This window comes from Macadamia integrifolia, unplaced genomic scaffold, assembly GCF_013358625.1.
Source record: "Macadamia integrifolia cultivar HAES 741 unplaced genomic scaffold, SCU_Mint_v3 scaffold1185, whole genome shotgun sequence".
Taxonomy (NCBI): Eukaryota; Viridiplantae; Streptophyta; class Magnoliopsida; order Proteales; family Proteaceae; genus Macadamia; species Macadamia integrifolia.
Genome location: NW_024868112.1, coordinates 129,590 through 141,860, shown reverse-complemented (window position 1 = coordinate 141,860; position 12,271 = coordinate 129,590).

Sequence of the window (12,271 nt, the reverse complement as noted above, 5' to 3'; positions counted from 1 at the left end):
TCTTAATCGATACCAATACGATACAGCGATATGGCCGATCCATACCAATACTAAAACCATGGCCTTCCATGATAGTATATATTTTTTTTTCCTAGTAAAGAATATCAATAAATTTTGAAATGAAAACTTTTTTTCAAAATCATATATTTCAATAAAATAATTTGTCGATTTAAAGTTTAAACCATTACAATTTCATTTGCTGTAAAACATTTTCTTTGTAGAAAGAAATGAAGCATTCATTGGAAAACTTAGGAAGTATTTTCAAATGCCAAATGAGATTTCAATTTGGCAGATTAAGGCAACCCAGTGCGTTACGCTGTTTCGACAGTGGAAGTGATACGGTAGAATTTGTCACCCAATAAGGCAAAGACACGTGGCATCCGAGGGAGGAACACGTGTCACCCATCCGATGGAGGCCGTAAGGCTTCAAACGATGTGAGGAGAACATGCCTGAGGGAGGTTCCCAAAACCCTAGGCCAAGAAACCCTATAAGAGGGAACCTAAAAGAAACCTGGAGAGAGGTACGTCGACACCCACCATTACTCCTATAAAAACACTATTCTGCCGGTCACTAACTTGGGCATCGGAGGACTAATCCCAAAGATAACTCTGGGCCTCTGCCTTCTGTACTTGTGTAGGGCTGGCTTATACGGATTTTAGGCAGTAACAGATTGGCGCCTCAGTGGAAATGACAGTAATGGTGGGAAAAACCTACAATCGTAAGAAAACCAGAGCAAGGCCGAGTACAAACATGGATGAGGGGGAAGCTTTAGGAGGGCTCCTCCCTATACAGAAATTGAAGAAGAATGGAGAAACAATGATCGAAAAGGTTCCACGAGGGACTAGCGCTAGGCCAGATATTCGGTACACGGAGATTGTAATCTTCCACCCCCTCCTAGTGTACAGGAATATGTGACAAGGGAGCAGTTCGACGCCCTTCAGGAGAAGTATAACCGAATGGCCGATACAATGAAGGAGGTCTCCAAGGCCATCTCTCAAAGGACCGGTGGAGCACCGTGAGGCTCCCATGTCCATCCAGAGTGAGCCCAAGATGAGGGCCGGAGTAGTTCAGGATCGATAAGGTCTAGCCGAAATCCTCGAAACCAAGCCATGAGGGAAAGCCCCGCACCCAAAGAAAAGACGCGATGCACCACTGGGGCTAGGCATGAGGGACCACACCAAGGAGATGGATAGACATGTGAGGACTCGGGGTTGAAGCAGATGATCCTCGACCTGAAAGATGAGATCCGAAAGGTCACAAAAAACCAGACGGGAACTCATGAGCCGGACCTCACTAATGACATAGCTCTAGTCGATGAGGTCATGGGAGACCTACTCCCGGTCAGTTTTTGTCTACCCAAATATGACACCTAAGATGGGTCTGGAGACCTCGTCGATCATCTGGAAGGCTTCAAGGTTGCGATGCAGTTTCACCGAGTCTCAAAAAACATCATGTGTCACGCCTTGCCTTTAACGTTCAGAGGAGCGGCAAGGTTATGGTACAATCGCCTATCGACGAAATCGATTCACAGCTTCAGCAATTTGAGTTACTTCTTCGTGAGGGGATTCTCCAGTAGCCAACCCCTTCAGAAGACCACATTGAACCTGACCAACGTCAAACAACATGAAAGAGAGTCAGTGCGAAGCTACATGAAGGGCTTCCAGCAGGAGAAGATCACGATCAGAGGTTTGGACCCAAAGAAGAGTTCACGACCTTGTTAGGAGGCATCAAAGATAAAGAGCTAAAAAGGTCTTTGGCGAAGCATACACCGAAGAACCTAGCTGAGTTGAGGGCTCGGTGTGATAAGTATATTCAGATGGAAGAAACCCTCCAAGTTGATGAGGAAGCTGAAGCAAAGATGGGGAGTAAAAGGACCTCAAGAGATGATGACAAATCTTCCTAGGGTAAGAGACGAAAGTCTGAAAGTGATCGGACACCTAGTTTGTCGAAGAAGTTTGAGAGATATGCACGGCTAAACCAGAGACGGACAAACGTGCTAATACAGATAAAAGAAGCCTCAGACGCCGGAGTCATGAAGTGGCCTGGGAAGATGGGACGACATCCTGAGAGATGCAACATAGACAAGTATTGTCACTTCCACAGAGACCACGACCATGACACCTAAGATTTTTGGCACCTGAAAGGAGAGATCGAAGGAATGATCCGAAGAGGATACCTAGGTTGGTTCGTAGACCGTGAAAAGGAGGATACCCACGACGGCAATGACCGCAGGGACAACCGCCAAAGAGACGGTAGAGGTCGCCATGAAAGAAGGTGGTCAGCCCGCAAGGGCAATCAGGAACGGCAAAGGGATCGGACACCTGAGGAAGCTAACCATCTCCCTCATGACGATCATAAAAGCCCAACTAGGGTCATAGCAATTATCATTGGAGACCTAACCACTGGAGATAGTTCCATCTCGGTCAGGAAAGCAAAAGCCTATGCGAGAAGCGTGCATATGGCAGAATGGTCAAACAAGAGGGCAAGGATGGGGACGGTTATCTCCTTCTCAGATGACAACCTGGAAGGGGTGTAGATGCCCTATGACGATGCCCTGGTAATCACCATGACCGTAGCTAATTGCAGAGTAAAAAGGATCTTGGTGAATAACGGTAGCTCAGTTGATATCCTATTCCTTGAAGCCTTTCAAAAGATGGGTCTAGATAAAGGAAAGTTGAAGAAGGTTGAACACCCGTTGTAAGGGTTCTCGGGTGCCCCGATCAAAGTAGAAGGGTCGGTTGAGCTACCGATAAGGGTAGGCATCGGAGATCGCTAGGTAACAGTTATGATCAACTTCCTAGTAGTAGTCATCACTTCAGCATACTATGCCATACTAGGGAGAGTTGGCTTAAACTTATTAAAGGTTGTCGTCTCCACACCACACCTCAAGATGAAGTTCCCAACTAAGAATGGGGTTGAGGAGTGTCGAGGCGATCAGGAGACGTCCTGGAAGTGCTACGCCACTACCTTATGGGAAAAGGGAAAGGCGAGCGAAGCGCTCCTGATAGAAGATCTACGTGATGATACAAATTATTAGAGAGAAGAACCGGCTGAGGAGCTTTTAAAGTCAAAGTTGAAGCCGAAGAAGGGAACAGTACTTGCCAATTCCAAGTCGGGGCTACAATGCCAAGACAGCAATGGGAAAAACTCATCTCATTCCTTCGAGGCAATTCTGATGTCTTCTCCTAGTCGACCTTAGACATGCCTGGGATAGACTGAGAAGCAATAGAGCACCGTCTGAGCATCGACCCAACTAAAAAGCCGGTACAGTAGAAGAAGAGGACCTTCACCCCCGAGAGGCAACAGAAGATAGATGAGGAGATAGAGAAGTTACTAGAAGCAAAGTTCATCCATGAAATCCAATACCCCGAATGGATATCCAACGTGGTTATGGTCCCAAAGGTATATGGGAATTGGAGGATCTGCATCGACTTCACGGATTTAAACAAGGCCTGCCCAAAAGATAGCTACCCCTTACCAAAGATATACCTTATCATCGACGCTACTTCATGACATGAGGCACTGAGCTTCATGGACGCATACTCGGGATACAATCAGATCAAGATGTATGAGGAAGATGTCCCAAAGACATCCTTCGTGATCGAGGGAGGACTTTACTGCTACGAAGTAATGCCCTTTGGACTAAAAAACGCGGGGGCCAATTATTAATGGTTAGTAAACAAGATCTTCAAGGGGATGATCGGCAAGACTATGGAGGTATATGTGTATGACATGCTAGTGAATATTTGGAAGGGGGAACACCATATCCGAGACCTAGAAAAGGTGTTCCAAGTATTAAGGCAATACGGCATAAAGCTGAATCCAACAAAGCGTGCGTTCGGAGTAGCATCGGGAAAGTTCCTTGGATTCATAGTTTCAAAGAGGGGAATCGAGGCCAACCCAATGAAAATACAAGCCATCTGAGATATGAGGTCACCACAGAATGTGAAGCAAGTCCAAGAGCTCACAGGTAGAGTTGCCACCCTAGGACGGTTCATGTCTCGGTCAGCTGATAAGTGCCTTCCTATCTTTAAAACCCTGAAAGGGTAAAAAAAGTTTGAGTAGACAGAGGAGTGCGAAAAGTCCTTCAAACTATTGAAATAATACCTAAGATGCCCCCACTACTGACGAAGCCAAATACAAGGGATACCTTATAGTTATACCTAGTTATATCGGCTATGGCAGTAAGCACGGTACTGATAAAGGAAGAAGGAAGACAACAGTGGCCAATATATTACGTTAGCCAAACCCTTTTGGACGTAGAAGCAAGATACAAAAAGATGGAGAAAGTAACATACACCCTAGTGATAGCGGCAAGAAAGTCGAGGCCCTATTAGTCGCACACAGTGTGCGTGCTCACAAACCAACCTCTGAAGAAGATACTATAGAGGCCAGATATGTCTGGCCGCCTAGTAAACTGGGCCATAGAATTGGAAGAATTCGACATCTAGTACAAATCGAGAACCGTAATAAAAGCACAAGCCCTAGTGGACTTCATAGCCGAGACAACGCTCCCAGATGAACCCCAAGAGTCTGTCGAGGCTCAGGTAGAAAGGACTTGGACATTGTATGTGGATGGTGCATCCAACAGCGTGGGAAGCGGCGCTAGGATCATACTTGTTAGTCCCGAAGGATTCAAAATCGAGTTTGCAATACGGTTCGACTTCAATGCATCCAACAATGAAGCTGAGTATGAAGCACTAATAGCTAGAATAAATCTGGCACGGGCCTTGATGGTACAGGAGTTAGCAGTGCATAGTGACTCATAGCTTGTGGTGTGACAAGTCAATGGGGACTATGAAGCCAAGGAGCAAAGGATGATTGAAGACTTAAAGACGGTACGAGAGAAAGTAACAACCTTCAAGGAGTTTGAGGTAAGGCAGGTGCCGCGAGCAGAGAATGCCGATGAAAACGCACTGTCACAATTGGCCACCTCTGACTTCACGGACCTTGGACGATTGGTGTATTTCGAAGTATTATCCCAACCAAGCATCAAAGGACCCCGGGAGGTATTACCTATTGGCGAGGAAGGGCCTAGCTGGATGGATGCCATAATCAAATACCTGAAGGAAGGAATACTCCCCCAGGACAAGGATGAGGCAAGGAAGGTGCGAATGCGGTCATCACACTTCCTATTGAAGGACAAGACACTATACAAAATAGGGTTCACCACATCGTACCTCAAGTGCCTGAACCCTACCAATGGTGAGTACGCACTCCAAGAAGTACATGAAGGGATATGTGGCCAACACCTCAGAGCCTAGGCTTTGACCTATAAAGTGATGAGGCAAGGCCTGTTCTGGCTGACCATGAGGAAGGATGCGGAGTTGTTCGTCACGAAGTGCATTAAGTGTCAGATGTTCGCCCCCGTCCCCTCGGCGGCACCCTATCGAGCTTTCTTCTCTGTCAAGCCCAGTACCATTTGTCATGTGGGGAATGGACATCCTGGGCCTGTTTCCCCTGACCATGAGGCAAAGGAAGTTTGTTGTGGTGGTCGTAGACTACTTCACGAAGTGGGCAGAACCCGAAGCCCTGGCTACGATATCCGAAAAGAATGTAAGAGACTTCTTCAAGAGGGAGATAGTCTATCGATTCGGAATCCCCTGGGTGGTGGTAACAAACAATGGAACTCAGTTTGCCAACCTGACTTTGCGCTTGTTTTGTGATGCCCTCGGTATTGACCACAAGAAAACATCCTTCAGTTACCCATCGACCAACAGACTGACAAAGGTAACCAATCGTACCCTGCTCTAAGGGATAAAGAAGAGACTAGATGACGCCAAAGGGTTATAGGCAGAAGAATTATACAACATCCTCTGGGCTTACTGCACGATTGAGAGATCAGCCACTGGAGAAACACCCTTCATTTTAACCTAAGGCACCAAATCTGTACTCCCGATGGAGGTAGGAGCCACAACCCATCAGATTCAGTATTACAATGAAGAAGAAAATGGAAAAGGACTCTAAGCTAATTTAGACCTCTTGACTGAGGTCAGAGATGCCTCGCAAGAAAGGATCACAGCCTACCAGCAAAAGGTTACGAGGTATTACAGCTCCAAAGTTCGAAGGAACAAATTGAGAATGGGTGACCTCGTCCTCAGAAGGTCAGAGATATCAGACCCGAGGCATCAAGGAAAGCTAGCTCCAAATTGGGAAGGTTCTTACAGAGTCTCGAGGATAATACGACCATGGTCCTGTCACCTAGAGACTACAGGGGGAGAAAAGGTACCCCAATCATGGAACTCAAAGAACTTGAGGAAATTCTACCAATAGTGAAGTAGCATGCACATTTACATTTACATTTCGTAATTTTTTCCCTAAGCACTTCCGAGTTGTAACTCTCCATCCCAAACACTCCGAAGGATTTTCATTTCATAAATATATGAGCTGGCTTACGAAAATCGCTTCCCAATAGTTGCTAACACAAGGCATTCACTTCGGTTGGGTGCTCGGACCGAAGCCTAGAAAACATGGTCAAAAGAATAACCTTGGTTAGGAGCTCAGGCCAAGGCAGAGCAGACCTGGCCAGGAACCTTAGATAGGACCTTAGTTGAGAGCCGAAAATAGATAGGGATTATGAAGGAAGCACCTGAGGCGGGGGCTAAATGAAGACACCCCGAGATTCATGGGAGCCTCGGCCTTTATCCCCACACCATCGGACCAATGACTCAATAGGGCCGAACCCTGTGATAAAGGTTGGCTCCCACTGAACCACTTGAATGAGAGCTTCGGCCTTTATACCCCCACCTGTAGGTCGAAGATCTGGGACATCCCTTCGGATTCAGAATCGATTTTTGGGATTGCAAAGAAAAAAAAGAGGCAAAAGACAAATCAAAAAGACAACTATCTGAACAAAAATCATTTTATTCATAGAGATGCCCGAAGGCCAACATTACATTAAGACGCCCAAAGGCCAAAATTACAAAAAAGAAAAAAAAGGGGGGCCTCATGGAGCATCTGCGGGAGGGATGGCCTCGTCCCCGGCATGGTCGGTAGTGTCCACATTAGAGTCTCCCCTCTCAGAAGTAAGAGGGACCTCACGAGAAACTTGGACCCCCTCTCCCTCACTACCGCTATCCTAGCCATCTGCGACCTTGGTGGCGGAAGGAGCTGCATCGGTGTCCTCCTCGAAGATGAGGCCACTCCCCCCGAAGGATACCTCGGGATGATGTTCGAGGACCCAGTCTCGAACATCGGTGGTTCCCATAATGAACCTAGGGTCGATGGCGCGCTTTACCACCTCCCAAAAGTCCTCAGAGGACTTGCAGCTCTCAATGGCTCAGGCTTCGGCCTCTCTCAGCTTTACGGCCCTTTGCACCTCCAGTTCTCTGAGCTTCCTATCGCCCTCCTATTGTGCGTGGAGGAGGTCAGCCTCCAGATGTTCCACCTTCTCAAAGAGGACTGTGCACTCCTTGTCGAGGGCTGACTTTTCACACACGGACGCCTCGAGGTCCCTTGCAAGGGCTTTGGCTTGGATAGTCAGCTGGCCGACTTGGTTCTGAGCCTGAAAGAGATCAACAGTTGGAAAAAATGAATAAAAAAATACTAAAGGCCGAATGCTGAAGATTACCACTGCCGCAAACACGCAAGTGCTTGTAATCATGGCCTTGGTCCCTTGGCTTTGGGCCTCGGCATCTCCTAGTAGGCTCCCCTTCTGGACGAGCTCTTGGGCAACCCGCCCAATGGAAAGTGTCTCGCCCTCCTTGATGGACCACCGAGGGATGAACCCAACTTTGGCTCGAGAATGACTGCCTCTCGGGCTTCGAAAGTTGACACTAGGGGAGGAGGCCCTCGGAGGGGATGTACCCCAGCTTGGGGCCTCGAGTGCCTGCATGGCCTAGACGGTGGGGTCTTCAGATCTGGGCTTCTTCTTTGGGAGGGCATCGAAAGTTGAAGCCCCTCTTTTCTTACCATTCTTCAGCTGCCTTTGTTGGGCGTCTTGGGTCCTGGCTTCCTTCAGCTAGGCCTGTCTCTCGGCCGCGGCTGCTCTGGCTTCTGCTCTCGAAATTTACACTGCAACAAAGATGGTCAAGATCTGTATGAGAATGCTAAATCCAAAGAAAAAACAGTGGTAAACCTAGGACTCACCCGGGCTAAGCCCGAATAGGAAGAGAAAGGCATCCGACTGGAGGCTACTGGACTCGACGGGCCGTTGAAGTGTCTTGTCCTTAGCCATCAACAGTGACTCTGCATCTGTCCCGAAGAGGTTAGGTGCAGAGTTCACATCCTTCAGGTCTGGGATGTCCCAAGTATTACCGAAGGGGAACCCTTCGGACACCCTCACAAAAAAGAACTTCAACTTCCAACCATGTATTGAGATCGGGTATTGGTTCAAAAATCGGAGGTCTTTCCTATGGCTTAGTACCAGCCTGAGTCCCCCTTGCTGGAACTGAGAGACATACAGTTGAGGAAGAGAGGAAGGGAGAGCGGTCTCCCCATCCGAGAGAAGAAGATGATGAAACTAAGGACTTACCGCCACTGGTTCAGGGTCAGCTAGGCTGGAGAGATGCCATAGTGCCGAAACACCTGGCTAAAGAAGGGGTGAAGAGGGAGCCAAAGCCCGACCTTGAAGGCATCCCGATAGAAGCTCTTCAGGATTTTGGTAGTTCGCTCTATCTTTGGGCCTCGGTATCTGAAGGACGAACTCGTCTGGGATACTACATGATGCACGGAGCTCCATTAGCTCCTCCTCGATCATGGTCGACACTATATTCCTGGCTTTGACCTCCAGGGACTCATTTGCCTAGGCCCTGGAGTCGAGAACCCCCTCCCTAATACCTCCACCACTCATGTCACTGGCGGTAGAGGATGAGGAGGCATCCGAAGATGTGGATGTGGAGGATGAGTCCGAAGACATCCCTCAAACCTGACCAGGACTCTAATGCCTAGAAACACGCCCTCGGATGACAAGGGGCCACTACCTAAAGAGCTAGACATAACTTACTTCTCAGTGACTCTGGCCGAACCAAAGATCAGAGGAAAGTTAAGGACAAAGGACGAAGGGTTAGAGAAATGAGTAGAAGATGACAAAATGAGAGAAAGTGACACTATTTGTAGGCAACAGTGCATCGATACGACTCCCCAGCCTCATTAAATGTAGCACGCGTCATCTACGTGAGATTCTCGAAGTACACTTGAGCAAAAGCGCACGAGCGTAGTACCGCACCCAGATTCGAGCAGACAAGATCGAAAGTCACTACCTCGGAAGTGGCTCAGGCTAATGTCGAGTGGACCTAGGTCTCAACCTCGATAGGGGGCTCAGGAAGAGGCCGAGTGAACCTGGCCGAAGGTCACTCAGGCTATGATCGAGTGGACCAAGTCAAAGGTCTCAACCTCGGAAGGGGGCTCAGGCCAAGGCTGAGTGATCCTGACTGAAGGACACTACCTCGATAGGAAACTCAGGCCAAGGTCGAGTGAACCTGATCAAAGGTTAGAACCTCAGTTGGTGGCTCAGGAAAAGGCCGAGTAGACCTAGCCAAAGGTCTCAACCTCGGTACGGGGCTTAGGCTAAGGCCGAGTGGACCCAGCCGAAGGTCTCAACCTCTGTAGGGGGCTCAGGCTAAGGCCGAGTGGACCTAGCTGAAGGTCTCAACCTCGATAGGGGGCTCAGGCTATGGCCAAGTGGACCTAGCCGAAGGTCTCAACCTCGGTAGGGGGCTCAGGCAGAGGCCGAGTGAACCTGACCGAAGGTCACTACCTCGAAAGGGAGCTCAGGCTATGGCCGAGTGGACCTAGTCGAAGGTCTCAACCTCGAAAGGGGGCTCAGGCCAAGATCGAGTGAACCTGACCGAAGGTTAGAACCTCGGTTGGTGGCTCAGGCCAAGACTGAGCATAACTAACCGAAGATCGTGCTTTCAAGACGAATGTTGAAACCGAAGGCTGAAGGGGTACACGAAAGCAAAATTAAGTAGTTATTTCCACTGAAAGAGCGTCCTAGTGGAAGTAAGGGGGCTGTTGATACGGTAGAATTTGTCACCCAATAAGGCGAAGACACGTGGCATTCGAGGGAGGACACGTGTCGCCCATCCAATAGAGGCCATAAGGCTTCAAACCACATGAAGAGAAGATGCCCGAGGGGGGTTCCCAAAAACCTAGGCCGAGAAACCCTATAAGAGGGAACTCGAAAGAAACCTAGAGAGAGGTACACCGACACCCACCATTACTCCTGTAAAAACACTATTATGCCGGTTAGTAACTTAGGCATCGGAAGACTAATCCCGGAGATACCTCTGGGCCTCTGCCTTTTGTGCTTGTGCAAGGTCGGCTCATACGGATTTTCGGTAGTAACAGGAAGTGATAGTGGAATACATAGAATCTGTTGTAGTAAGAAATGAGGGGAAGAGTCTATAGGAAAGCAAGCTAAGCCGTAAGAGGCCACACGCAACTTGTAGATGAGGCAGAGGCACATATTGGTAAAACCTAAGCATAGAGCTGGGAAAATAAAGCGAAAAGCTAGCGATAAGTGGTAAAGGAAGCGAGTTTGTTTGGCTGATCCTATTATAGTTCATCTGATTACACCAGTTCTGAAGTACCCATTTAACTGCAACTTTAGTACTAAAAGTTCCAAATCTACTACATAGATAAAATAAAAGAGGAAATTACATTTTCCTCTCCCGTAGTTTGCTTTAATACTACTTTCTCAACTTGTACTTTCAAAATTGCCACTTCCCTCCCCTGTAGTTTAAAGATTATATGAAGTGTAACCCTTCCATTAGATAACCCACGGACTTAGATCCTTTGTGGTGCAACAAGGTGTCTAGCATGCATTCAACGCCTAGAAGCGCCTTAGGCTGCATACGACCACCTTGGGCTCCGTGCCTGATTAAGTGATGACATCAACCCAAGGCGTTTTTGGGCGTTGGACACACGCCAAATGCCTATTGCATCACAGAGGATCCAAGTCCCTAGGTTATCTAATGGAAGGGTACGCTTTATAGAATCTTTAAACTACAGGGTTGGGAGTAATATTTTTCAAAATATGTGGGGGAAAAAATGGTATTAAGACAAACTACAGGGAAGAGGAGTAATTTCCTCAAATAAAAATCCTCAAAAATAGTTTAATGAAATGTGTAGAATAGCATTAGTGACATCATTAGGGAATGAAGACACCAACCACATTAACATTCCACACCTTATCATGAATGAGCTCATTCACGTAAGTATAATGTGGACTAATCGAAAGTGTACAAGGAACTCTAAATTTGACAATGGAACAGACTAATTTTAAAAAGGAGAAAACAATTTTAACAATACTATTCCATGCCACTGACTCACGTTTAGTTAAAGTGGACAATGAAGTAAACAATTATGAGGGAAATGCTTCCCTTTCAAAATCTCAACCCAAAGGCAAGCAAAGCTTATTATGAACCTCCAAAACCTAATTCTCCTATTGCGAGTTGCGAGTTGCGACTTGCGACTGGAAATCCGTTGGTGATGAAATGCCCACCAAACACAGTGAAGCAAGAGGTAAGAGGCTCGTAGTGAACTCCGGTATAGACCTTCCAATGCCAAGTTAGGAATCCGTGCAACATCAGTAGAGTAAGGAGAGTAATAGTATACAAGTATTTCAAAATACAACCATTCTCTTCTACAAGACTAATCCCTAGGCTCTACAAGTCACCATGCCCCTGATTCCCTCCCTCACCCGTCAACAATAATTAATACCACTCACTTAGAATTAATTTATTGGTGAGACAAATCTTGACATATATTAAAAAATAGCGTGTAGAATTGAAATATTATTTTGATTAACTCTATAAAAAATAAAAGTTTCATCCGCAAAATTAGGCAAGAAATTTCAGGACAATTGCTACCTATTCTTGAACAAATTTTTCTCTATAGACTTTCCAAGGTACGTAAAAACCATTCCATGGCTATAATAAAAAAGATAGGGAATAAGTGGATACTTTTAAAAAATGCATCGAAAAGGTTCGGAAAGACCAAAACTACTAACCTCCATCTTAGTAGAATAAGATACGAAAGATTATAAGTAACTAATCATATCACACCAATCCTGACTAAAACCTAAAAATTAAAAAATGACCCTTCACACTATCCACACTATAATATCATAGGCTTTTGACATATCAAGTTTAAAAGCAGCCCTACACTTTCTTTTAGGAAATGAAAGATTTCTTGCACAATAATCACATTATCAGTATTCTGCTCTTCATTAATAAAAACAACCTGAAAGGAGGATGCAAATCTATGAAAAAAAATTATTTAGAATAGGATTCTCCATTTTTATTTTAATGCAAATATATATATATA